Genomic DNA, 24,468 nt, shown 5'->3' with positions numbered 1-24,468 from the left:
GCTGGATGTGTGTGGCCTTAGAGCAGGAGACATACAATTTAACCACCTTTCATAGAAAGGTGGGGCTGGGGAGGGATAGGCCTTTCCTCACCTTTGCTCTCTCATGATTGCGTATTTTTAGGAGGCATCTTAGTTTGTTTCTTGTACCCATGTGTAGCCTTCCTGACCTCCACAGCCTCTACATTTCAGCAGAGCCAAATTTGCTACAATTGGTTTAAGCAAATGAATCCATTGCTTGCTGCATATTCTTCTGTAGATTGTTTGTGTTTTGTTTTGTTTTGTTTTTTCTTTTGCTGCCTTGGTAAGCATTGTTCATACTTTGTGCTGCAAGAAGGAATAGAGAACAAATTGAAAAGGATTCTCCTGGGTGCATTTTCAGGAAACAAACAAACACATAATTTTAACCTCAAATGTTCAAAATGGAACTTTGAAGGACTTCTCTTGAGTCTAAAAGTGACTAGCTCACTCTGGATATCTCAAACACTGAAAATGTTTTACTTACCAGTGGAAGATTCTGCTTTATTAATTAGTTCTGCTTCTGTGGCAGACTGTGGGAATAGGACAGCTCTCAGTCTCATAAGAAAAGAAAGACATGAGTGCTTCCCTAAGTAACAGATTTACTGATTTTTCTGAATATTTAAGGGCCCAAGGAACAGGCTTCTCTTTAGCAGTAGGTGAATAAAGGTTTCAAAGTGTCTGAAACAAAGTAAGTGTTCAACAAATGTTCCAACCTAATCATTACCCAAACAGTAATGATACTCTTCATCCTAATCAAGGATTAAACTAGGTAGCACACAATTATTTTTTGACAGGAATCTCTATGGAAATAATTCAGAGAACAAGTATGGAAAATTTCAAAATTATGAAGATAAATTGCTCAATTCAGGAATGGGCAAAAGGTTTGAATAAACATTTCTCCAAAGAAAATGTCCAAGTGACCAATAAGCACATGAGAAACTGCTTGGCATCATTAGTCATTAGATAAGCATGAAGAAAAGCTGCAAGGATATATCACTTTTCACCTATGGGTAGGGATATAATAAAAAGATAGTAGTAAATGTTGACAGGGATGTAGAGAAATTCCACAGAGTGAGAATGAAATATGGTGCAGCTCCTTTGGAAACCACTTTGGTAGTTCCTCAAAACATTCAACATAGAGTCACCGTATGACTCTACAATTTTAATCTCATGCATATAGCCCAGAGAATTGGAATTATATATTCACACAAAAACTTGCACATAGAAGTTCTTGCAAGCATTATTCATACTTACTAAAGAGTGGAAAACATTTATCTCTCCACCAGCTAATCAACAGATAAACAAAATAAGTAGTTAGCAATACAAAGGAATGAAGTGCTGCAACATGGGTAATTTTTAAAGATATACTTAGTGAAAGAAGCCAGACATAGCACGTCATGTATTGTATGATTGCATTTACTTGAAATGTCCAGAGTAGAAAAATCCATGGAGAAAGGAAGTGGATTAGTAGCTCCTGGGAATGGGGGAAAAGGAGGTTGAGGTCCTGGGTTGAGGGTTTCTTTGGGGTGTAATGAAAATGGTCTAGAATTATACATTTGTGATAGTTGTGCAATACAGTGAGTATACAAAAAGCAATGTACTGCAGTGTGTACTTTAAAGAGGTAGATATTATTGTTTTAAAATTATACCTCAAAAGAGAAAACTTCTGAAAAGGAAAATGCTAGTGAATTAATGACCATCATTATGAACATAAGAAGTCCATATTGGTCATTTATGCACTATAAAACACTGGTATTTACCATCTACCATACTTTATCATTTGTTGAGAAAATCCCACACTTTGGTGATGAGATCCTGAAGTACTACTTCCTGCTGGATCAATTGAAGGAAATAATGATTCCTATTTCCTTTACTTGTTAGATATTCTTGGAACTATCCCAGTTATTAACAAATGTGCATCAGAGGTCACATTAATTTCATTATCCCTACCCTGTGGTCATTATTAAGTGACAGTTGTAGGATCTGTACATTAGTGAGGTTTTGTTTGTTTGTTTTACTGAGAACAAAGTAGAAGAACTAGCATTATGCTGGTCTCTGTTTTTAGTGGGAATGTGAAAGAAAGTTGGGGAAGTAGATGGTAGATGAGAGATCTGACAATTGGATAGCAGCCATGAGGACAAAGAAATATAAATTTTATTTTACCTTCTCTAAAATTTTGACACAATGGTCTACCATTTGGTTTCATGAAAGTATTATAGGGATATTTTTGCTCATTGAAGTAGCATATCTACTGCCATAGATATACCTATTCTGAACTGTCCGTTCTGTTGAGTTTGTCAAACAGATAAGCAGAAATTTTGCTGGGTTTTACAGAACTCCAGTGTGCCTGCCAGTCCCTGAGCACTGCAGCTTCTGCATTACTTATCCCCCATTGGATCACTGACAAGCTCAGCCTTAAGCTCGTTCCCACCATGGTGTTTCCTCATCTTCTCTGTCACCGAGTGCTTTCCTTATGGTTCTGCTTTTCTGCCTGCCAGCACCTTAAATTTTTCTTTCTTGTTTTCTTCCTGTCCTCTTCAACAGCCTATGTCAAACTCCAAGGTTCTCACCTGCAGTAGCTGATATGGGCTTGTCTGGTCACTTTTCTCTCATTGCTGAGACAAACGTCCTGATGCCCAAAATTAAGGAAGGAAAGGTTTATTTAGCTCACAGCTTATGAAGGTTTCAGTCCATACTTGGCTGGCTCCAAGGCAAAGTGGCACATGGCAGAGGGCAACCGTTCATGGTAGTGGGAAATAGCAAAGACAGCAAACAGCAAAAAGGGAGGAGCAGCAAGAGCAAGCCTCTTTCCTCCTTATATTGTATGCAAGCTACCGCCCCAGGGTGGGTGTAACACTCACATCCATAATCCCAGCCTTGGACCATGAATTAATCAAAAACTCTTGAAGCCTGCCCCATGACTGCACGAGGTTTTGGAGGGACATCTCGACACAAACCCTAACAGGGCTGTCATCACCAATTGCAAGAACCATTTCTGCCAGAGTCATGAGGGAGGCATTCTATGTTTGCCTCGGCTATCTTGTATGGAAGAAGGATGATCAGAAATGGAGTCAAAAGGAGCCAATTGAGTCAACTCAATTCCCAGTACTCAAGAAGTCACATGTTCCTTATCTTTAGGACAGAACCAAAGCCAGTAGAAACCCAAGCTTTCTGTCCATGGTGGCTTGTGAGCTAGCTTGTGTGGGGCCCAAGGCTCTGTGCCATTGTGGTGGGAGTGGTCAGTAGCAGAACTTCCTCTTTCAGGAAGAAGCTGCCTGCATCAGGAAACAATGGCCTCATGGCTTTCACTCTGTTGCAGTGGAGCTAATTATACTCTCCCACTGAAGGGAGGAATTGGAACACTGCATTTGCATTGAGACCAGCCCGACAGGGCAGTTCCAAACTTACTGTAGCATTTATGTTCTCTGAATTGTTTTAATTAGCACCTCCACAATACTAGTCTTCAGTTTTGTTTTTTCATTCCTTCCTTTCATGGGCAAAACTTGAGATTTAGAAATATTTGAGCCAGATTTCTGTCACTTTCTGCCTGTTGGAGACCTATGATCTTTGTTCATTGCCATGTCACTATGAATACTTTGAAAAAATTTTCATGCACACATTGGTAGTGTTCACTGTTTGGGTCTGATGTATGCTTAAAATTAATGTGGTCCTGAGTTCCATTCCCAGTACTCACAAGAAAAAAAAAAAATAATGAATGTGATCTACTGATCAGTAGAGAGCCCCAAACATTGGAAATCATAACTTTTCATGCTTTCCTTTGGGCTTTAGCTTTATGTTATGGTGATGAGAAATCCCATTCTTTAATTCATCTTCCACTTAACAAGAAAACAAGAAACAGAATGGGTAAGTTGATTCACAGTAGCCATTTAAAGAAGTGGGTGAATATAAATTGGCTAAGCAAGGCCATGGTCAGAATCCTACCACTGAAATGGTACAAACAGCAAAGTCGAAAGATCATTGTTAGGTACTCAATACCAGTTTATTGCCTATAGAGAAGAAAGAAAAAGTATTTTACTAAAAAGCAGCTGATTAACAATTAGCCATTGAACTGACTTGGAATTCAGTACTTCCTTCCCAAGTGTCCATGAGCTAGAGTTAGATTAGTAAACCAGAATGTGAAGTCCTGACTCACAAAAGAGAGGAGAAGTTTATATAAGACCTGGACAAGCAGATAAAAAATAATCAAGAGTTCACTAGCATACCTTGGTCTTTAAAAAGAAAGTGTTTTTCTTTAAGGGATATTTTTATGTAATGGGAACATCTCTGGATAGGTAGGAAGGTAAGCAGGTACACTGATGAGCTCATTCAGAAGTGTTATTAGTGTCTGATTGTGTAATATACCAATGTCTGTCCCTCTATGAGGAGCAGCATAAGGGGAAGCTACAGTTTCCCCTCGTCTCTCACTTCCCAGTAGCAGAGCAATTGCTCACAACTCTGTGGTCCCTTGGTACTTCACGCAAATAGGTATTCCAGCAGACAGCACCTGGTCTCATCAAAATTATTTCAACCCTATTTCTCTCTTGTCTTATACAGGACAAGATGTCTGTATCTGCCCAAATGGCTCCATGTGTAGGCACATAGTAGGTGATCAGTAATAATTGTTGAACAAGATTACCCATTGTGAAGAATCTCTTGGAATGTGTCTTTTGAATCCTGTAGATGAACACCGAAGATATTCAGAACTGCATTTGGCTTTTAGCTCTAAATTCAGGAAGTAAGGCTGGGGGTTTAGAGATATCCTCATCTCAGACCATTTCTTTTGAGCCCAGGGACAAAATTTACTTCCACTGATTACTACAGTAGGAAAACTTCCTTGGTGCTTTATGCCTAGAACACTTGAAACCTAACACAATGTTCATTGCAAGGGGCAGTCCAGCCCCTTCCTGAAACATGTCCATTGTGTCATTAACCCTCATCTGCAGGTATCTTGCCTTATTTTTCCTGCCACTCTATAACACTGACACAATGACTCTTAACTTTCAGATGCACAATTAGAGACCTTTGTTTGGGCTTTTTTTTATTCAAGTGGCCTTGCAAACATGAGAGATTGTTTATGTTGTGAGGTCATCTTCAATCTATGTCTCTCTCAACACTTGGAGCACAGTTCAGAGGAACCTGTCTGCCAGGGAGAAATCAGAACATTGAATTCAGACTAAATCTATATTAAACTGGATTTGCATAAATTGTTTCAAGATTCTAATTTGTTTAATTTGTATTCAACCTTTCCTAAGAACCTTTTATGTATGCTTTGGAATTTCAACAGGGTATGTGTAAGGGTCTTCTCACTCATGCATACATTCATTCATTCATTCGTTCATTTATGCAACACTTTTTTGGAAACAACTATTGTGGTAGATATATAGTAGATATAAAAGGCACCTAATACAGACGATGAAGACAGATGGACTCTCCTTGGGCATTTAAATATAATGAGATAAATGCACTGAGAACCCCAAAGAGAAATTCTCTAGTCTCCTTTGGGAAATCAAAGTAGGGTTTGAGACAGGAAACCTGTCTCTCATCACAGAGACAGGACAGGGCGGGCATCTCCACGTGAATCCTGCTGTCCTATTGAGTCAGGCCGGGGAGGAGGTATATGAAGTTGTTATGGTTTGTCTGTGTGTCCCCCCAAAGCCTCATGCGGCCATGGGGCAGGCTTTTAGAGTTGATTGAGGTGTGAGAGCTACACCCACCCTGGGGTGGATAGTTTGCATATGTAAGGGAGAGGAAAAGAGTGCTTGAGGCCATTCCTGGCTTTTGTGTTTTGTTGCTTTTGCTGTGTTCGGACACCATGAGCTGTAGCCCTCTGCCATGTGCCACTCTGCCTTATAATCTGCCAAGTACGGACTGAAACCTCCACAACTGTAAGCAAAATAAACCTTTCCTTCCTTAATTTTGGGCATCAGGTATTTTGTCCCAGCAATGAGAGAAAAGTAACCGAGACAGAAGTACAAGTGTGTAAAGGGAGTGGCCATGTAGGCAACATGGTGTGTAGCCAAGGCGAGGTTCCTGTGCCTTGCCTCTGAGACAATTTAGCTGTGGTCAGATTTCACAAGGGCCCTGTTGGCCTTGTCAATGGACTTCACCCTTTGGCATTTGGGAGCCAATAAGCATTTACCTTGGGAAATGACATACCAGATTGCATTATGATATATGTGTATCTGAGCCATGACAATAGGTCCCCCAGGGGATGTTGACATCCCTACCCCATGCCTCTGTGATTTGCCTAGAGCAGGTGCTCAACAGGAGGCCATGTGCTCTCTGTGGGTGTGCTTCAATAAAAGAGCCCCATGGCCATCATTTTCCTGGCTACAGTACCTCAGACCTTTTCATCTCTCACTGAGGTGTGACCTTTTAACAGAGCTACAGAAAGCTTCAGAAGCCAGCTTGGAAGAGCCGGCCTGGAGGCTCATTGCCCACAGCCTCCATCCTGTCCATTTCCTGACTATCAAAGTAGCTTAGCAGGATTGGAGTCAGCCTCCTTGTTTTGGGGGTGGTTTTTGTTTTCTGTTTTTCTTTTGATTTTCTTTGTTCTCCAGAGTTTTTCCTTCTTGACATCACTAGTCCACCTATGTTATCCAGAGATGTGCTCCATTCTGAAACCCAGTACGCTTACAGGTGCACCAGGACTGAAGGAAGGGAAAAGTGGGTGTCACTAAGTAGCAGGGACAGGCAGAAGGGTCCCTTCATTTGGTGCTCTGTCTCACAGCCCCGTTCTAGCCCTGCATTATGAAGCCTTCAGAACTCCACTATCTCATGTCTGTGTTATTCTACACTTTAGCATCACTTGGCCCAGGGCTGCTCAAAAAAGGAAGCTGGCAACAAAGAGTTAGCTGGGATATGAAGGATAGAGCCCATGGGAAAGGACTCAAATCTCTGAATTCCTCCTAACTTTATGATATCAGCTGGGACACATTTAGCTGAAGGCAGCAATGTGCTGCTGAAGGTAGCAATGTGCTGCTGAAGGTGATAGGACGCTGTTCTGCTCATGGCATGGGAAGTTCACAGGGGTATGGTTTCTCATTGGCTCAGAAACTTTCCAATCTTAGAACTATGGGCTGGAACTTGAGAGTGCCTTAGTTTTTTCTCCTGGCTGCAAGATGCCTGCAGTTTATTCCATACATCAAAACTGCAATGCTAGAAGCAAAGAGGCAAGTGGCTGCAGGAGCAGATAGATTCTCCCTGTATGCTTTTTTCCGTTAGGGAAGCATCTTTCCCCAAACATCCTATCTTTAAATACTTCATTTTTATGTCTTATCTTCCAGAGGTGGATTAGTATTAAGGACTGAAGTCACTTGCCAGAAACCAATGGCTTACTACCGAAAACTAGAAAAAAGCAAGATTCTTTGTCAGTTTTCAATCAGTTTCAGCTGATTGAGTTTTCTCTTCATTATGGGTCATAGTCTCTGTTCCTTTGTACCCCTGGTAATTTGAGATTGTATGGCAGACACTGGAACTTTACCATACTGAACGATGGATGTTTTTGTATTCTTATAAGTATTTTAGAGTTTTGTTTGGGGAACAGTTTGACTCTTTGTGCATTGCTCTTGAGACTTATTAAACAGGACCACTGCAATGCTGACTTTAAGGCACATAATTCCCACTACAAACACAAGATCCTACTGTGCACTCCACCCTACACCTTATGAATCATGTGATCTCCCCTGTGCTTCATGGGAAACAGCACCAGTGCTGGCCTTGTGTGAGCACCAGACTCTGTTTCCTCAGGTGTTTGGGGGAGAGCGTCTCTAAATAAGATAGCATCCGTGCTTGCACACACCAATTAATGTGCAGGTCAAGGCTCCAGGCACACCCCCATAGAACCTCAGCTGTATTTGTGTGCAGCTGTTCCTTCTGTGGTATCCGGTCCTTTCAACTCTAGAAATCATTGTCTCCTTATACTCTCAGCTCTGTCTCACAACTTAGGGAGCTCTCTGGGATCCACCTGGGATTCCTCCCTTCGATGAATGAAGCTTGAGCAATCACATGATTCTCTGCATTTGTTTTGCATCTCTTGGTAATCATTACTTCTGTCTAGTGAAATGAGAACAGATCATGTACTAATCCACTTTTTGGTTGTTTTGGGTGAGATAGTCACCCTTTTGCTTCATATTCTGTAGAAGCAGAAGACAGTTGCACCTCTCTTGGTGACGAATGTCATTTCAAAAACTATCAGTTAGCCACTTATCTGCAGTTAAAAAAATACAAGTTCCTCATCTCCTTAAAACAGCTACTTCCTGTGAAGGTTTTTTTTTACCCCTTTTCAATTAAATAACTTGCATTTACATAATACTTCTACAATTAAAGTTTTCCTGCCTACACAAGATTATTACTCAAGTAGGGGAGTAGATTTATCTCCATCTCCAGTGAGTATTGAGCAAGAGGAAATTATCTTAGCCTACTTGTTACCTCTGAGAGATTCCCAAGACTCAAAATGTAAATTGGTTCAAGAAGGCTTTTGGAAAAATAACACGTGGGCAGAATAGTAATGTTGCCCTGTGCTTTCACATTCTCCCAGTCTTGCTCCACGGTCAGGGCTGAAACACATTGGAAAGATGAAGTGACTAGATTGTCCCACAGTGGGGTCTGGAGCTCTTAATCAGGCCTCATCAGTATGCAGACACTGAGTATGACATGTTCTCTTCCCTAAAGAAAATCATACATCTCCTGGGGAGAAGACATGCCAATGAATCACTTTGGTACTAGGCAGTGTAATACAGTACATGCTGTGGGAGAGTAGAGCTAAATTGATTTGGGGGAAGATTTGAGATATGGAAAGAAATTGGATTTGGCTTAGGCCCTAAAGGAAGAGTTGCAGGTAAGGCTGTTGTTAACCCCGAAGACTATTACATATGACCGCAGTACTAATCAAGACAAGGTGACTGGATAATAAGTGCTTCTTAGACAGAATGGCTATGCTCTAATTTTAAACATCAAATACCTCACATGATGTTGGCACTTCTCAAATTCTTACTGATCATAACAACTGCCTACAGGGTGCTTCCAAAGGAGATTGCACATTATTCTTCTTGGAAGTCTTTCTAAGTAAAGATGTTCTCCAATGTATTGGATCTTCAGTATGGAGATGGATCCTAAGTCCATTTGGATCCATGTAAGATAATTAAAATCACCCAAATTGATCCTCTGCAGAGTGGACCAGCTTCTCATGCTGAACATCTCAGTGGTATCATGAGAACTTAGTACTACTTGTGGGTACCACTGACCCTAAGCTGGACTGCTCTAAAAGAATTATCAAACGGAGTAGCATATAATACCTGACAGTAAGATGATTTCTCACATGGTTTCCATGCTAATGGAGGCATAACTGCTCTACAGACTTCCCTACTGCATAGACTCCCAAGCTCAACTGCGTATCTGAATACCTTGGAGTGTTTTTGTTTTGTTTTAAAATCTCAGTTTCCAGGCTTTTTACTTTAGATATACAGATTAGCATCTCCGGGAGTGGGAAGATAAAGGTTGAGAATTTCTATTTTGAATCAGCTTCTTAGGTAAGTCTAATGCGCAGCCAAGGGTAAGAACATGATAGCAGTCCTGCTCAGGATCATTTGGAGGAAGTAACTAAGGGTATAACGTCATGCTAAGGTTCAGATGGTATCATTGCAATTGGTCTTAATTATCAAGCTTTGAAAATAGGATAAGTACTGTTAAGCATTCTCTGGAACATGATTGCTTATTTTCCTGATGAAGATGGGATGGCAATAGTTAATGTATTTTAAGGACTTCCAATGGGAAGACACTTTGGATATTAATCACTAACTTTCAGTCATCTCTTCATTTCTTTACCACCAGAGCCCAGATTTATTGAACCTGGCTTTTCCGAATGAGCCCATCATCTATTTCCTATGATCAGTTGGTAAATGAAATGTTATTTGATGATCTTCTTTCACCCTGGAAGGTGGGGTTGGCTCATTCTCTGGCTGAGGCCTGTCCCAGATATCACAGGGGCAGACAGGCACTGAGCGAAGGGCAGGGTCCAGTGGAGAGCAAGGCAGCGTGCCTCTGGACAAGCAGTCCTTGCTGCCAGGAGCCAGAGCCTGGCAGCAGCAGTCTAGGCAGACCCCTGCTGGCCTTCTCTGTCACTGCAATACTGTGTGTCTTGGGTGATGAGTGGGGGCCTTGCTTGTGCAGGGAAAGCAAGAAAAGGCCTGTGAAGAGTCAAACAGCTTGTCAAGGTATCCTTGTGGGTGTCTGTATTGAAGTGTCACAGTATGAAGGCTTTTTATTAGCAGCTATTTTAAAATGCCAGCACTGAAATGGAACAGTTTCTTCCCTTACATGGCGTTTCCAGGCTGGCTTCCTCCCTCACAGTCCTACGACAGCACCAGCCTTCTGATAAGGGGGTGGAGAACATGACGCTGGGATCCTTTGACGGCAAAGCCTGGCTCTGTGGCCCACGCCCTCAGCCCTGGAGATAATTTGGTTCATTCACAGGCTGCTGATGACGGAGATACGGCAGCAGAGGCTGAGGAGCATGGAGGCTCGTGCCTCACCTTGGCTCACAGCACAGGAAACTTGCTGGGCTTTAGAAGGGTGTATAGGAGCTGATGTGCACATTAAAAGGGCATTAGAGGAACATTTATGCAGATGTGACACTGCAAGGCCGGTGAAGACCTAGATCAGTATGTGTTCTTGCAGCTTGAGCCCAGTAGGTGGTCTCACCCTCTTCTTCTCTCTTTAGGCTGGTGGTGAATTTCTCTGGAAATTCATTAAACTTCATCGTAGGAGACATTTGGGACCTCCAAAAGCCCTTGTTGGTGCTTTACAGGATAGATGTGGGATCTTGGAAGGAAGACTAGGAAGACTAATGTATCTGGCCTCCTTTTACATATCTGTTTGATGTGCCTTAATCATCTTTTCATAATAGACACATGGAAAATAATTTCAGAGAAGTAAAGTCTATTTCCTGAGGTGCTGTGGCTTGTCTCTGAGGTAGAGCTGCCATCTGACCCCCTGTTCCCTAAAGAAAATTCCAGGATCTTCCTCCCAGTGCTCTCTGAGATCACAGCTCTGGCTCTGCCTGTCCTCTCCCTGGACAGTGGGGAAGGGCTGCCTGGGGTTCTCTGGATTGGAGTAGGTACCTCAGGGGTGGTCACTGACCATGCACCAAAGTTCTACATTTGTGTTGGTTGGAATAGCAAACAGGGTACTTTAGATTTTAGAGCAATCTTCTTTTAGATGGGAAAAGAGCTTCAGTAATCACCCTTCCCTTTGCTTTAAGGACAGAATTTGGCTCTTCCATACAACCTGGTAGCTCTCCCATGTTGGAATATTGCCAAATCTGGTTAATATGCTGAGGAACACAGAGCAGCAGAGAACAAACCTAGATTCTACCTTCATCTTCTGTGCCCGTGCAGTGTGTAACTTTGATCAACTTATCTGGGCCTTACTTTTCCTTCTACTGAAATGGTGAAGAAGTATGTTGTGCCTGCAACTTGGGACTATCAACAAAACTACCACGAAAAGTGGAAAGTATGTGTGTATGATTATTACGACCACTGTTGCTGCCATTGGTGAGCAAGAATGGAGCAGAATCTTGCTTCATGCTCTGGGCTCCACCTTCCGTGTTTGAAGAGATGCTCTCTCAAGAATTCAAGCATCCTTGAATCCAGAGGTGGGTCCTCGGGAATATGAGTCCTGTCTCAGATCTTGTGGAATAATCCCAAGCTGTTGCTGTCAGGGCAAGTACCTTGCTCATCGCACTTAGAATCTCGCTGCATGTCCCAAAGTTATGCCTCGATTATTCTGCTCCACTCTTCAGACACCACCGCCAACCTTAGCCATCTAGAGGAATGTTTGTGAGGGCTCAGGAGTGTCAGAGAACACACCCAGCTCCTTGATGCTCCACTCTCCCACATTCTGTGTTTCTACCACAGTCCTTCAAGGCTACTTTTGTCACCATCACTAGCAGTGCAATTTAATACTCTGCAATATACTTCCTCTGCCTCTTTGTGGTTGGTCCAGAATCCTCATAACTTGGTCACATTTGTCAGCCACCTGAGTCATAACTATTTGCCCGAGCATGAAATGTATCACAGAGGAGGCCGTAAGCCACACACGTTGCCAAACAGGCTGGAATTGGATAAAGCCAGACAGGTCTCTGCCCCACAGCACTCTGAGGAAGCCTAGGGATGTTTGCTCCAAGTAATATTTTAAATGCACAAAATAAAACAAAATACATATGGTCATAAAAGAAAATGCTTACATCATGGCAGAGTTATGAAATGTTAAAATGTGATATGATAACACATTTTTGTTTTAACATTAAATATTGAAATCTGGTGGCAGTTCTAATTTCAAAGTGGTGAACATAAAAGATGTTTTGAGATACTTGCAGTGACAATAAAGTGACAGGAAGACATCTGATTTCTATAGATAACAATGTCACAGATTCTGCTTTTACTACCATGACTTGTTGCCTACTTAAATAATTGAGGAAAATGCTAATTTTTTGTTAGAAATTAGGAAAATTAGAGGTACACTAGATTTACAGAACTCTCATGAAACCAATCTATGGAACTCTTGGAGTCTGTTCATTACAAGTAAGCGCTTCCCAGTGTAGTGTATTGCTAAATAGCACACGGTGCTCTTCAGGCAGGTGTAATAAGCCCATGCTGACTAAGAGCATCCAGAACGTCAGAGGCACAGAGGTGGGTAGAATGATAATATAAAGAGCGCGAACTCTGAGCCAGACTTCCTGGGTTCAAATCCCAGCTCTATCTCTTACTGTGTGACCTTGAACAAGCTACCTAACCTCTCAAGACCTGATTTTGCCAGCTTTTAAGTGACTATAATGACAGTACTTAAATACTCTGTAATACTTAAAGAGACATGTTAAGAATTAAGTGACCTTAAGCAACACTTACCTCATAGTGTGCACTTTGTCAGCTATCATTATTATAATTTAATATGAACATATAAAGAAGACATCTCAGAAATCAATAGCATTAGCTAGAATCAACACTAGCCTGGGTGATGCTGAGCAGGGCATACACATGCTAGTTTTGATTAGCTGTGAGTTTGGCCCACATTTCTCCACCTCTGGAGAATATTACAGAAGATGTGCTGAGAGCCTGGCTGAAATCAGTACACTCCCTGCCCAAGGCCATCCCATGTCTCATCCAACAAGCTTGTCTACAAGGAATTGGGTGACCACTGGCCACTTCACTCTGGTGAAGTTGCTTGCTCCTGGTCATCACTGCCTCTTTTCCTGTGTCCTGAAACCATCTTTATGCAGTTAGTGCTAAAATTAAGTCTGGAACAAAGATCAAGTTTATCAATTGTTTCTGAATCCTGGTTTTTCACTTTCTTTTAAAATGTATGTTAGTCATGGTCCACCTTGTCTATTGTGTTTACTTTATCCTTTCCCCTCATTCGTACTGTCTGCATAAATACAAAACTTGCATTTTCTGGAGAAGAAGGCTGTTCATTACTCAGCCATGCCTGCAGACGTACAGTCTTTTAAAATAAGTGAGCTTTCCATTTAAAGAGTCCTTTTACCGTATTTGTTCTATCCTAGATTTCAATCTTTTCATTGAGCAGAGAGAATAAAAGTAGGAATTAAACAGATAATTGCACAACAAATATTTCTAAGCATGAGCACTTTCTGAGCTGAGCATGGGGGTGGGGTGAACATATCTCTGCCTCCTGGAGCTATGATCTATCTGGAGAGCCAGACATTGATCAGATAACCTCACACACATATACCAAATAAAAATGATGATAAGTGGCATGGACCAAAGATTGTGACAGCTATAGGAGCATATAACTGGGAAATCTGACCTGTTGTTAAGAATTCAGGGAAGACTGAGGAAATCACCTTTGAGCTGAGTCTTGCAGGTTGACCTTACCAGGTTAGAAGATGGGGACAGTTGCCTTCAGGCAGAGGTACTATTGGGTAGCAAGAGCCTGTGTCAGGAGAGGCAGAGCGTGATGAAGGAAAGGAGAGACAGCAAGTACGATGGGACAGAGTATTTGAGGCAAAATCCACCTGGAAAATGAGAAAGAGACATGCACTTTGTCAGCCCTGCTGACAAGCATTCTTTACTCTCATGAAGGCAACAGGTGTCACCAAAAGCTTTAAGGAAGAGGCGAAGTTTTGGAATGCTGAGTGGTTGTAGTAGCTGTAAGCAGATGGACTGAAGAGTTTCTGCAGGTGCCGAGGAAGGAGATAATGACATAATGGATGAATATGACCATAATGAAGACCACACAGTAAAGAAATTTATGAGCTACTCAGGAGGCAATGTTGCAGGATCTGGCAGTGGATTGGACATTGAAAAAAGCACAAGAGAGAGACATATAAAAGACATGAAAGAGATTTCTGACCAGTATGCCTGAGCAGTTGTGTATCATTCTACAACCTGGATCTGCACTACAGTAGCAGGAGACCAGGAGTTCAGTTGGATGAATAATAAGTTTAAGGTAATTTAAAGACATCTATATTTCAAGGCTATCTTTACCAAGGAAGAAAATATTCAGAAGAGTGTGAGCAAGAAGCCTGTTACCAGGGCATAGGCAGTAAAGTTGAGGGACACTGGAGAGAAGAAGACATACGCATAAACACAGTAGCTGCCTTCTGCCACACAGATGTGGTTTCAGAGACCAGAAATGGGATTACAGATCTGATGCAGTATAAAGAGAAACTGTCTAAAAATGAGAGCTGTGATGTGGGCTACTTTGCCAAGAAATGCATTCCTTGTCCCTAAAGGGAAATGACTAAATATGGGCTTTCCATGATACCATAGAAAGGACTCTGTGTTTTACAAATTGTCTTCCACAGAATCTAGTGCTTCTTTGAGGTGACTTCAGCGTTTGGTTCTGTAAACAATGGATTCAATCTTCTCTGCTGATGTGTATTATAATCATCAAGGCAACTAGGGGCAGAAGGTAACAAAGCAATGGAGGGGCAAGCCTGTTTCTGTCCCTTATATATATCCAGGCTACTAGGATTAGAGTGATGTCAGCCCAATCATTGGATTGATTTAGTAATCACCCACCCTTAATCCTAGCACCTTAATCCTAGCATTGCACCATGAATCAATCACACACTGAAGGTTCAGCCACCTCTGAAAACGCTCCATCTGTGATCACATGAAGCTTTGGCAGGGGGAGCATCTAGACATAAGCCATAACATTGGCCAGTAACAAAACTTTGATGTGTTTTGGTGGTTTAGTCTTTATACTACGTAAATGCTACGCATTTGAAGTCTTAGAGACAAATTCATACTGATACAATGCACTTTTATTTTCTTTAGTTAGGGGATCCTATTTTTAAGATTGTATATGTTTTAGATAACATCTCAAGATCCTCATCATGCAAAGATTCCACCGTCTTTAACCTGACAATTGAAATAAGAAAAATTGAGTAATGGTAAGCAGAGCAAGGAAACCTAGAGAATGTTTGATTCAACCATTTTCTCATTTCTATAAATTTATTTTAGCCTAAACAGACAGGATGTGACCAGATCTTGGTGCTCTGTGCACAGAGAAGCATGAACACTCTGCTTCCAAAAACAACTATGGTTCTAATTGTGCTCTCCAAGCAGCACACATTCCATGTTCTCCTTGCTTCTTTCAAACTTGCCAAGCTTCACAGGAGTTTTTCAAAGGCATTGATTGTGTGTGCATGGACTACTCTAAACTGTGTGAAGCAGAATGTCTCATTGTATTTATGACATAGGTATTTAAGTAGTTTAAAGACTATGCCCAACTGTTTCCCCATGTCCCAGAGAAGAAAATACCCAAATTGTTCATGGCTTTGAAGCACAACTGACTGTGAGTAATTAAGTGGCAGTAGTTAAGAGAAAAATTGAGTAATGGTAAGCAGAACAAGGAAACTTAGAGAATGTTTGATTCAACCTCTTACCAGATGACTGCTTCATTATTCTTCCAGCTGTCAGCCAAATCCAACTTAGCCACAGAGGGAACATTCACTCAAGGTCACATTTGGCCAGAACGGTCTTTCTTGGTGGCTCATTCAGCTCTGGAACATCCATGGGTCCTTAAGTCCTCCTGCTGAAATGCAAAGGATTATGGCGGTCTCCTGGAGCCCCTTGCTTCTCAACTGAGAAACAGTTGAGCTGCTCACGAGTGCAGTACTCCCATTATTGATAAGGTCAACCACTTTTTTTATGAACCCAAAGTGCCGCAGTCGGGATTTCTGTGCATGAAGTGCCCCCCATGAGATCTATACGCGGTCAGAGCAAACATGAATAGCCCAGACCTCAGTATGGCTTCGATGGTGAAATGAGGGCAGTGTTTACGGGGCCAGATGACTTTCAAAATCCTTCAACTCTGAAATTCTAAGCTCCATTCTTAGTTCTACTGAATTAAATACAAATCCTTTCCTGACAGAGAAGACTGAAGGTCAATTCTCAGAAAATTTACAAAACTAGGAAAGAGAGAAAGAAAGAAACAAACAAACAAAGAAACAAAGAAAGAACAAAAAAGAAAAAGCAAGAGAAAGAGACAAAGAAGAAAAGAAAAGAAAAGAAAAGAAAAGAAAAGAAAAGAAAAGAAAAGAAAAGAAAAGAAAAGAAAGGCAGGAAAAGACAGAGAAAGGGAACAAAGTTATAATTATGTTCCACTGCAGATGGATATTTTTTCCTTAATAGTTCTTATCGAAATTTATTTCTTTGTCTCCATGTGTAAGTAACTCCTATGAATCACCCAGGATTTTCTTCTGGATACATTTTATCTCCTGGCCTTACAGGGAAGAGCATTAAATATTGTTATCATCTTCCATCTTTCTCCTTTCAGAGTAATAACCCTATATTACTCAAAGAAATCTATTTATTTATCAGCCAGATTTTCATGAATTTGTTTTTGTTCCAGATATATGTGCATCTGGACATACACAGAGTGACAAAGGATTGAAAGGGTATGTACAACCCGATTATTTCCTCCTAAGCACAGGTCAGTCTGCTGTTAGCCTAGTGGCTGATCAGGCTGACTGCACAGATCAGCCTGGTCAGCCTAGCCAGGCTTCTCCTCCTGGCAGATATCCCAACATGGAAAGCTGGTGGATGAACCGATGGGACCAAAACTGTGACCTGATCTTCATCAAGTAGTACACCTAGGGGTACGTGCCTGGTGCTCCTCCTAGTAGGCAAAGTTAAATACTGTCAATGGAATGTTCACAGATCTTAGCTTTGTAGATGGCACTTTAGAGCTGCTGAAGATTAAAGGTTTTCCCCACTGTAGAGTTACATAACCCAAGAGTTTTCTTTGCTACTTTGAGGTATAAACCGAGAAGGACTTCAGTCTTACATTCTCCACATCTCACTTGAAGGGAACCATTGCCCTTTGTTATCCCAGCAGGGAGATGGAGGATGGTGACATGTTTGAGGCCACAATACTGCATTTTGAAATAGCGACTTTTTTTCCATACATCAACCCACGCCCATTTCACAGATGAGTCCAAGAATGGTCTCTCTTCCCTTGTTTCTCACCTCCTGAGGTCAACTAAGAACATCCAGAGTAGGTTTCTCTCTGCTGCTCTTCCATTGTCCCTGCTGGCTTCTGCTCTCCCTCCGTGGTGCAAGGAACTTGCTGGCAGCTTGGGAGTTAAGGGCAGCAGGCCTAGACAGCCCCTATTTGTGGCCCATATCCAGGGAAGAAAGCTGCAAAAGGAAAGAACAGTGTGGGAAAGCAGTGCCCACTTGAATAAGATCAGGATGTTCTGAGCCCTGTCCTGGTGCTGCCTGGGGCTGCAGTTTGGCAGTGCCCAGCGGCACTCACTGCCCCAGACAGCTCCAGGAGCACCTTGGAAAGGGCTCTCCCAGAAGCGGGTGCCTGCTGACCACCCAGGGGCAGTTCTCAGAGGAAGGAAGGTCCCTTTGAGGAGTAGTCAGCAAGACATTTTCACCCCAGGGCTCATGAGAAGTGAGACTTTTTTCTTCCTCTTCATTCCCAAAATGCAAATAGCCTCTGTCCTAGGAATAAGGAAGGGAGTGAGTTGCTAGGCAATCACTTCTAAACAAGCACTCCCCTGGCACCCCTTTCCTGACCCCTACACAATGAAGACTTTTCAGCAAATGGAACCAAGATGGAGAAGAAGACATGGTAAAAATAAAAGTGGAATCAGAGATTACAGAAGGTCTGGTTCATAGAGTATGGGAGGAGAAACGTAATATTAATAGGTTTTGCTCTAGGCAGACTAAAGGGGGTTTCATTTGTATCCTCACATTGGGATTGTCATCACAAGTTGAACTGCACCCCCAAGGCAGCAGCTACTGCCCATGCTGGCCCCTGTGCAGTGATGGGTGATCTGAAGGAAGAGTGATGTTAACAGTTCGCTGGATCTCTGTGTCCCTATCATTGCAGCAAGGCATTTTGGCAATTCCCATGTTTTCTTAGATCCTGTCAGTGTCTTGGATTGTGAGACACTGAAATTGTGTGATAGAAACAGATGTGCATATAGGGTTAACAACAAAGGTGAGATTTCAGGGAAAACACAAAAGAGAGCACAGGACCCTTTGCCACTTTGATCTGGAAGGAGGATGGCAGCTACCCAGAAAGGGCAGCCTGGCCAGAGCTGTGCCTTTCATTAGAAGGAAGCACCAGCCTGGGAGGAAGCTGGACTCAGACCCTTCAGGCAGCATGGTGGAGAGCCTTAGGACAAGGAGACTGAGTCAGAAAAAGCAGCTCAGATTGCTGTAACGAAATGCCCTACACTGGGTGGTTTAACCAACAGAAATTTAGATTCTCAAAGTTTGGGGACTGGAGGTGTGAGATCAGGGTGCCAGCACAATTGGGTTTCTAGTAAGAGCTCTCTTCCTGGTTTGCAGATGGCCATAATCACATTGTGTGCTCATGTGGCAGAAGAAAAGCTCTGATGGCTTTTTCACTTTTAAGGACAACGATTCTCTTGGATCAGGCTTTACCTTATGTCCTTATTTAATTGGAATCATTTCCTTAAAGGCTCTACTAGACAGTTACATGGGGCTTCAGTATATGAACTTGCCACAGACATAATTCAGTCGGTGGCACCAGGTGGCAGTTCACAGGAGACAGTGAAAGCCTGCAGTGCTAGAAGCCTAACAGGATTGGAATATCTCACTGAGAAACTTACTATAAGATTTTAATTTATACATTTGTTCATGGCTTGATGTTATCCTTCCTTCCTTGTAGAACCAGCCAAGTAAGACGTTGAGAGATCAGGCAGCTGTCCAGAAAACAAGCATGAAGGACACATGCTAGGCAACCTGCTTTGACAGAAGTATTAAGGCCACTGGTTCTGAAGGAACTATGCACATGGCCAGAGAACCCTGCTATTAATCTTTAGGGTTTCTTTGGCTTTTGTCCATTTTAAATGTTTTCATGATAGGAGCAATGGTATGAAAACATTTTTGAAATTCTAAGAGGAAAATTAAATCATCCCTAAAACCATATGATTACAATTTATGTATTTTTGTACACTATTCTCTCATAGTTCTTAGAGATAGATAGAAAGATAGATGATATGATAGATGGAAGGATGCACATATATGCATCTGTATAGATACTCAGTTGAGCCATTACTTATAGTAGTTATATTTGATAAAGTCACTGCAAACACTGAATTAGCAAATACTGACCCACTGCTCCTAGTGGAAATATAGGATTAAGCTTCTGTAAATCCTGGCCACGTTTTTATCAACTGATCATTACATAAGCTTTGCTGTATATGTGCTTTTACTTGGAGTTATTTAATAAAAGGTGGCCCATAATTTATGGTAATCCTACTGACAATTTTTCAGCTACACAGTGATATAAAGGAGACATACATTCCGTAGAAACTACACTTCAGATCTTGAGTCTGGATCTTTTCCCAGACTAGGGAAGTACAGTGTGATTGTTTTGTGACACTGGTCAGCAGCAGCAAGTCATAGCTCCCAGTCAGCTACGTGATCACAGGGGATCTCCACAGCTCACTGGGAGACTAAGCCAGAATGCATAACAGGCTAATTGTTTTGACTGCATTTTTGATCTATATTTTCAACTTATGATCAGTTTACAGAGACTTAACTTCATTTTAAGTTAAAGAGCATCTATACGGTGTTGATTTATTAACACAGAATGTAGGGCCAACAGCCTAATATACAATTCATGACAGGCTGAAGTTTACTTAGCACACATTTAGATGTGCTTCTGAGGCACGTCTTCAGCTTGGAAGCACAGTGCAGTACCTCAGCACTATGACTAGGGACAGTATTAAATAGCAAAATCACCAACATAAAAACCCACAAAAGTGAGAAAACATGGTGCTAAGTAGCCGTTGAACAAGATTTACAGTATGAAAGCAGAAACAAGGCAGAATGTCACCTTATTTGGTCTTCACTGAAAATTGCAATTAAAACAAGTCAAATTTTTCACTACCTTGTTCGTGATTGTCAATCACTGTGTAAGCTCCATGAATGTTAATTTTGGCATTACAAGTACATTTGGGGGAGTAGGCAAATTTGCACATACTCTATATGCATGCATGTGTACACACACTGTGTTGTACTCACCTTAAACTGACCACTTCCATCCAGTTATTGTGCCTGCTCTTTGATAGTTCTCATGTTACAATGAACAATCAGTGTATTTTTGATAGCTAAATAATATCTCACCTAGTTAACATGCTATAATTAGTCTAATTATTCCATATTATGGTTTTTCCTTTTTTGTTTTTTAACATGTTAACCATGCAGAGGGCATGATTATATGTATATTTTCACTGAATTACTTACAGCCTTGAGCAATATAAACAGGACTATGACTCTTGATCTATATTGTCACATTGCTATAACATAATAGAATAAGATATAACAACATAAGAATATTAGCACTTACCAGTTCCTAGGTGCCTCAGCTGTAGCTAACCCTAACAAGACTGCTGATTAAATGAAGTTTTTATAAATTCTTAAGTAAAACCCTGTCCTGAATTTGTGAGCCTGCATTTCCCTGGTCATTGGTACATGGTCTCTACCCTCTGACTTTAGATAAGATCCTCTCAGGCCAAGGTGGGAAACTGATGGCCAAAGAGCCCCAGCCCACCACCCCAGCATGAAGGGTGGAGGCTGAATGTGAGCATCACAGCTGCCCTGGGGTGTGCCATGTGGCACTTAGGGAGTGTCTCCAAAATCGGGCATCCAAGCTTGAATGCTGAAGGTTAGCCTCACAGTAAAGTAAATAAGCATGTGGAAACACAAAAGCAAGGTTAGTGGGCCTACCCAAGTCTTTGTGGGTCTGTCCTGCAAGACAGCAGAGTCCAATCAACTCCTCCATGTTCATGCCAGCGTTTTATTTGGGATAGAGAGAACAAATGGCACAAACCTATCATTTCCCAATGCTGGTAACTCATTCTTATTTTATTTACACTTTCTTCCTGTGTACTTTCAACATTTAACTTCAGAAGTCTTGATTTTTTTTTCTTCTATGTGAATAATCTCTTAAAAATATAGATAAATAATTTATAAATAAATGATTGATAACTGTGTGCAATTGCTCTTGTATATGCAATTTAGCAAGTAATTTTCCTAGTGTGTGGTTTTCCACATTACTTTGGAAACAGAATATAGTTTCTTTAACTTATACTTCATACTTTATAATTCAGTAATTGATATCTGTTGAGTCTTTTACTGTCTTCTTAAATCAGTAATGAAAACATGGTAGTCTGTGTCTTTTACCTCCTGAAGTAAGAGAATTGAATTTTTTAAAAAGAGCATTTTTTTTACCCATTATGGCCACAACATAAAAAGAAATGGGTTTTAGGGGTAGAAATTATTTTGAATTACTTAGCAACCTCTAAAATGAGTTTCTGGCTTTTTAATGATTTTTCTGAAGGGAAGTCTACATAAACTAAATAATTAAATTAGCTTAGTCAAAAGATTAGCTAATTCAGTTGGGAAGCAGGACATCAATCCAGTCAATTGACCAGTAACTGTGTGGACTAGCTAATCGGGGGATTTAATATTTGAGTTTTCACTCAGCACCTTTGTTGTTGCGTAGGCATTCTGAAGAGTGAAAAATGTAGCTGTTTAGAAATGTTCTTCAGCTCTTTGTGCCTAAGTGCCTTCTCATCCTCAGAAGTTATTGGGCTAGAGTATGTGCCCCACACCCTGACCCAACAATAGTATTGTATGTCAGTGTTAGAGGAGCTGGGTGACCTTCAGACAGGGTTGCCTTCAGGAAGCCCGTCCAATGCCACACTTGCAAGAGTGCAAGTCAGTGCTCTGGGTGGCTCTTAATAACTGATGGTGAGCAGAGCAGGACTGAGCGGGATTCTTTCTTCCCAGGACCTTGATCCTAAATTGTCAGTGGTCCTCAAAAGAAAGCAGAATTCTGAGCTTTCCTGTGTCACTCAGGAGCTGTAGAGTGTACTAGGATGGCCTGACCTCTGGACCAGACATCTGCTCTAGATTTCCAGTGACCTCAGTGGTCCAGTGGAGGCACCAGTCTGAATTCACATAGTAGCTCAGTGCCTCTCTCTTCTGTATGCTAACTCCATCATGACAGGGATCCTTGTGCTTTTCTAAGGCCCACCTGATCCCTTTTGTACCAACATCTTCATGTAAGTTTTCCTTGGTCCCCTCTGTCCTCTTAACTACAAACCCATATGCAATGGCAAAATTGCACTTTTGTTTACATTCTAGAGAATATTCATATATATGCTAATTAATATTTTTCCAGCATGTGGAATACCTGCTGTTTGACATTCACATGATCATTCATTTCAAAGGAAGCAATTTTTGTGATTTGACTTAAAATAATTTCAAAGATATGATGTAATCCCCATTGCAAAAAGATTTGTTGGATATGTGATATAAGATATATGATGATTTATCAAAGAGGATGGACAAAATGTAGCTCAGGTACATGACATGGGCTTTCGCTCTCAGAGGATCAATGGTAGATTTTCGTCTTTTTCCCATCTCTCTCTTGCCCTGTTTGTTCGTGCTGGATAAAACAAGGAAAGGGAAGCAGGGAAGAGTACTTAATATTCTAACCTTTCTGAATTATGTCTTGGTAGTGAGGTCATTTTGTAGATGTGTGAGCTAAGGAGAAAAGCCTTCTTAAATATACCCAATTCTAGTTTTAAAAATTATTACCTACTTACACTTTAACAGCATCAACAGCATCTTGTACAAATTGCTGTCCTGTAAGTTTATAATCCATTCTGTTCCTATGGTAACCTGAAACTTAATGATGGCAAATAAGATTGATGGAGAGGAGGTACAATAAAGTGAGATACATAACCACTTAAACTCAGACACTGTACTGGGATCTGCACCACCAGATTCCAGTTGGTGCAGATCCACAGAGCACCTGGTATTTTTTGGAAAGCACCTTGAAGGATATCTATGGATGTCCACCAGAGAATTGCCTCTTTCTTTTTTTTTTTAATTTTAAAGAGTAAAAGAAGGATAAATAGTAATAGGGGGGCTTACCAAATTACAGACAAAATGGTAGGAAATTATCAATGGTGGTTGTTTTACACATTGTTATCTACAAGATAGTTTCTCAGGAAAACAAATAGACAAATGACAGTGAGCTACAGACAAAAGTGATAGGTTATTATTGATGGTTGTTGCACTATACTTTGGTATCTTCAAAGTGGTTTCTAAAGAAAATAAATAGAGCTGTACATGAGTGACCAATTGAATATTCATTGACTATTCTCAATGGTTGTTGTAGGAAACACATAGTAATAAGCATATATCCATTTATGAAATAGCATAGGAACAATACAAACACTACAGAGTTATGGACAGATTAGTAGGAAAATATCAATGGCTGCTGTAATATATGGTGGTATCTTCAAAATGGTTTCTCAGGAAGACAGAGATACGCAAGAAAGATCTAACAAGTAGTTACAGCTTAAGGGTTATGAAAAATAGCGTATTACCTCCTCACCAGTGACTCCTTTCACTGAGGTGTGATGGCTGGAAAGAAGGCCAGGATTGAAAAGAAGGAACAAAAGACTTGCTCCTGTGTCTAGCAACAGGCTGTTTTCTTTTTCCTCTGTAGTCATGATTACCCGGGGCTCCTCCATGGAGATGACAGTCTGGTCAGGAGAAGGCAGAGTATGCCCTGGGCCCCCTCATTCCTGTTAGACTAACTGGTAGGATGGGTCTGAGCTCTGGGGCCTCCGCTTCAGTGCCTCTTTATTTTGGGTCTTCATGTTATTTTAACTGTGTCTGGCTATAAATAATTCTGTTTGAACCCCGGAGCTTCACTTAGTTATGGAAATTGAAATTAACTATATTTTTGTGTCTCTTGGGTGATTTAGAAGTAAGTACTATGCACCTGAAAAGCCCAGTGATCAAAAAATTATTCAATCCCAAATTTGGAGTAGTAAAAAAGTGCCCTAAGCTACAGGGGCCTGGATCCTGCAGAAACTGGGTATTTATATGATCATTCTCTATAAAAATGCAAATTTTC

At 41.2% G+C, this 24,468-nt stretch overlaps 1 protein-coding gene and 1 long non-coding RNA gene across 4 annotated transcripts in view; one reads left to right on the top strand and one right to left on the bottom strand.

Annotated features, from left to right (window-relative positions):
- Nucleotides 1–24,468, top strand: part of Ntrk2 (neurotrophic tyrosine kinase, receptor, type 2) — a 345,349-nt gene that overhangs the window by 281,703 nt on the left and 39,178 nt on the right. The window lies entirely within an intron of this gene.
- LOC102029651 lies at nt 282–23,230 on the bottom strand. Its single transcript, XR_261505.1, has 4 exons — nt 23,144–23,230; nt 17,511–17,681; nt 15,926–16,074; nt 282–324 (listed from the first exon to the last, which is right to left on the bottom strand). It is a non-coding gene; the product is annotated as an uncharacterized LOC102029651 (long non-coding RNA).

Source organism: Chinchilla lanigera, unplaced genomic scaffold (assembly GCF_000276665.1).
Source record: "Chinchilla lanigera isolate Chin_1 unplaced genomic scaffold, ChiLan1.0 scaffold00031, whole genome shotgun sequence".
In the NCBI taxonomy this organism is placed as follows: Eukaryota; Metazoa; Chordata; class Mammalia; order Rodentia; family Chinchillidae; genus Chinchilla; species Chinchilla lanigera.
Note: the sequence above shows the minus strand (reverse complement) of the source record. Positions and strands in the feature narration are given on the sequence as shown.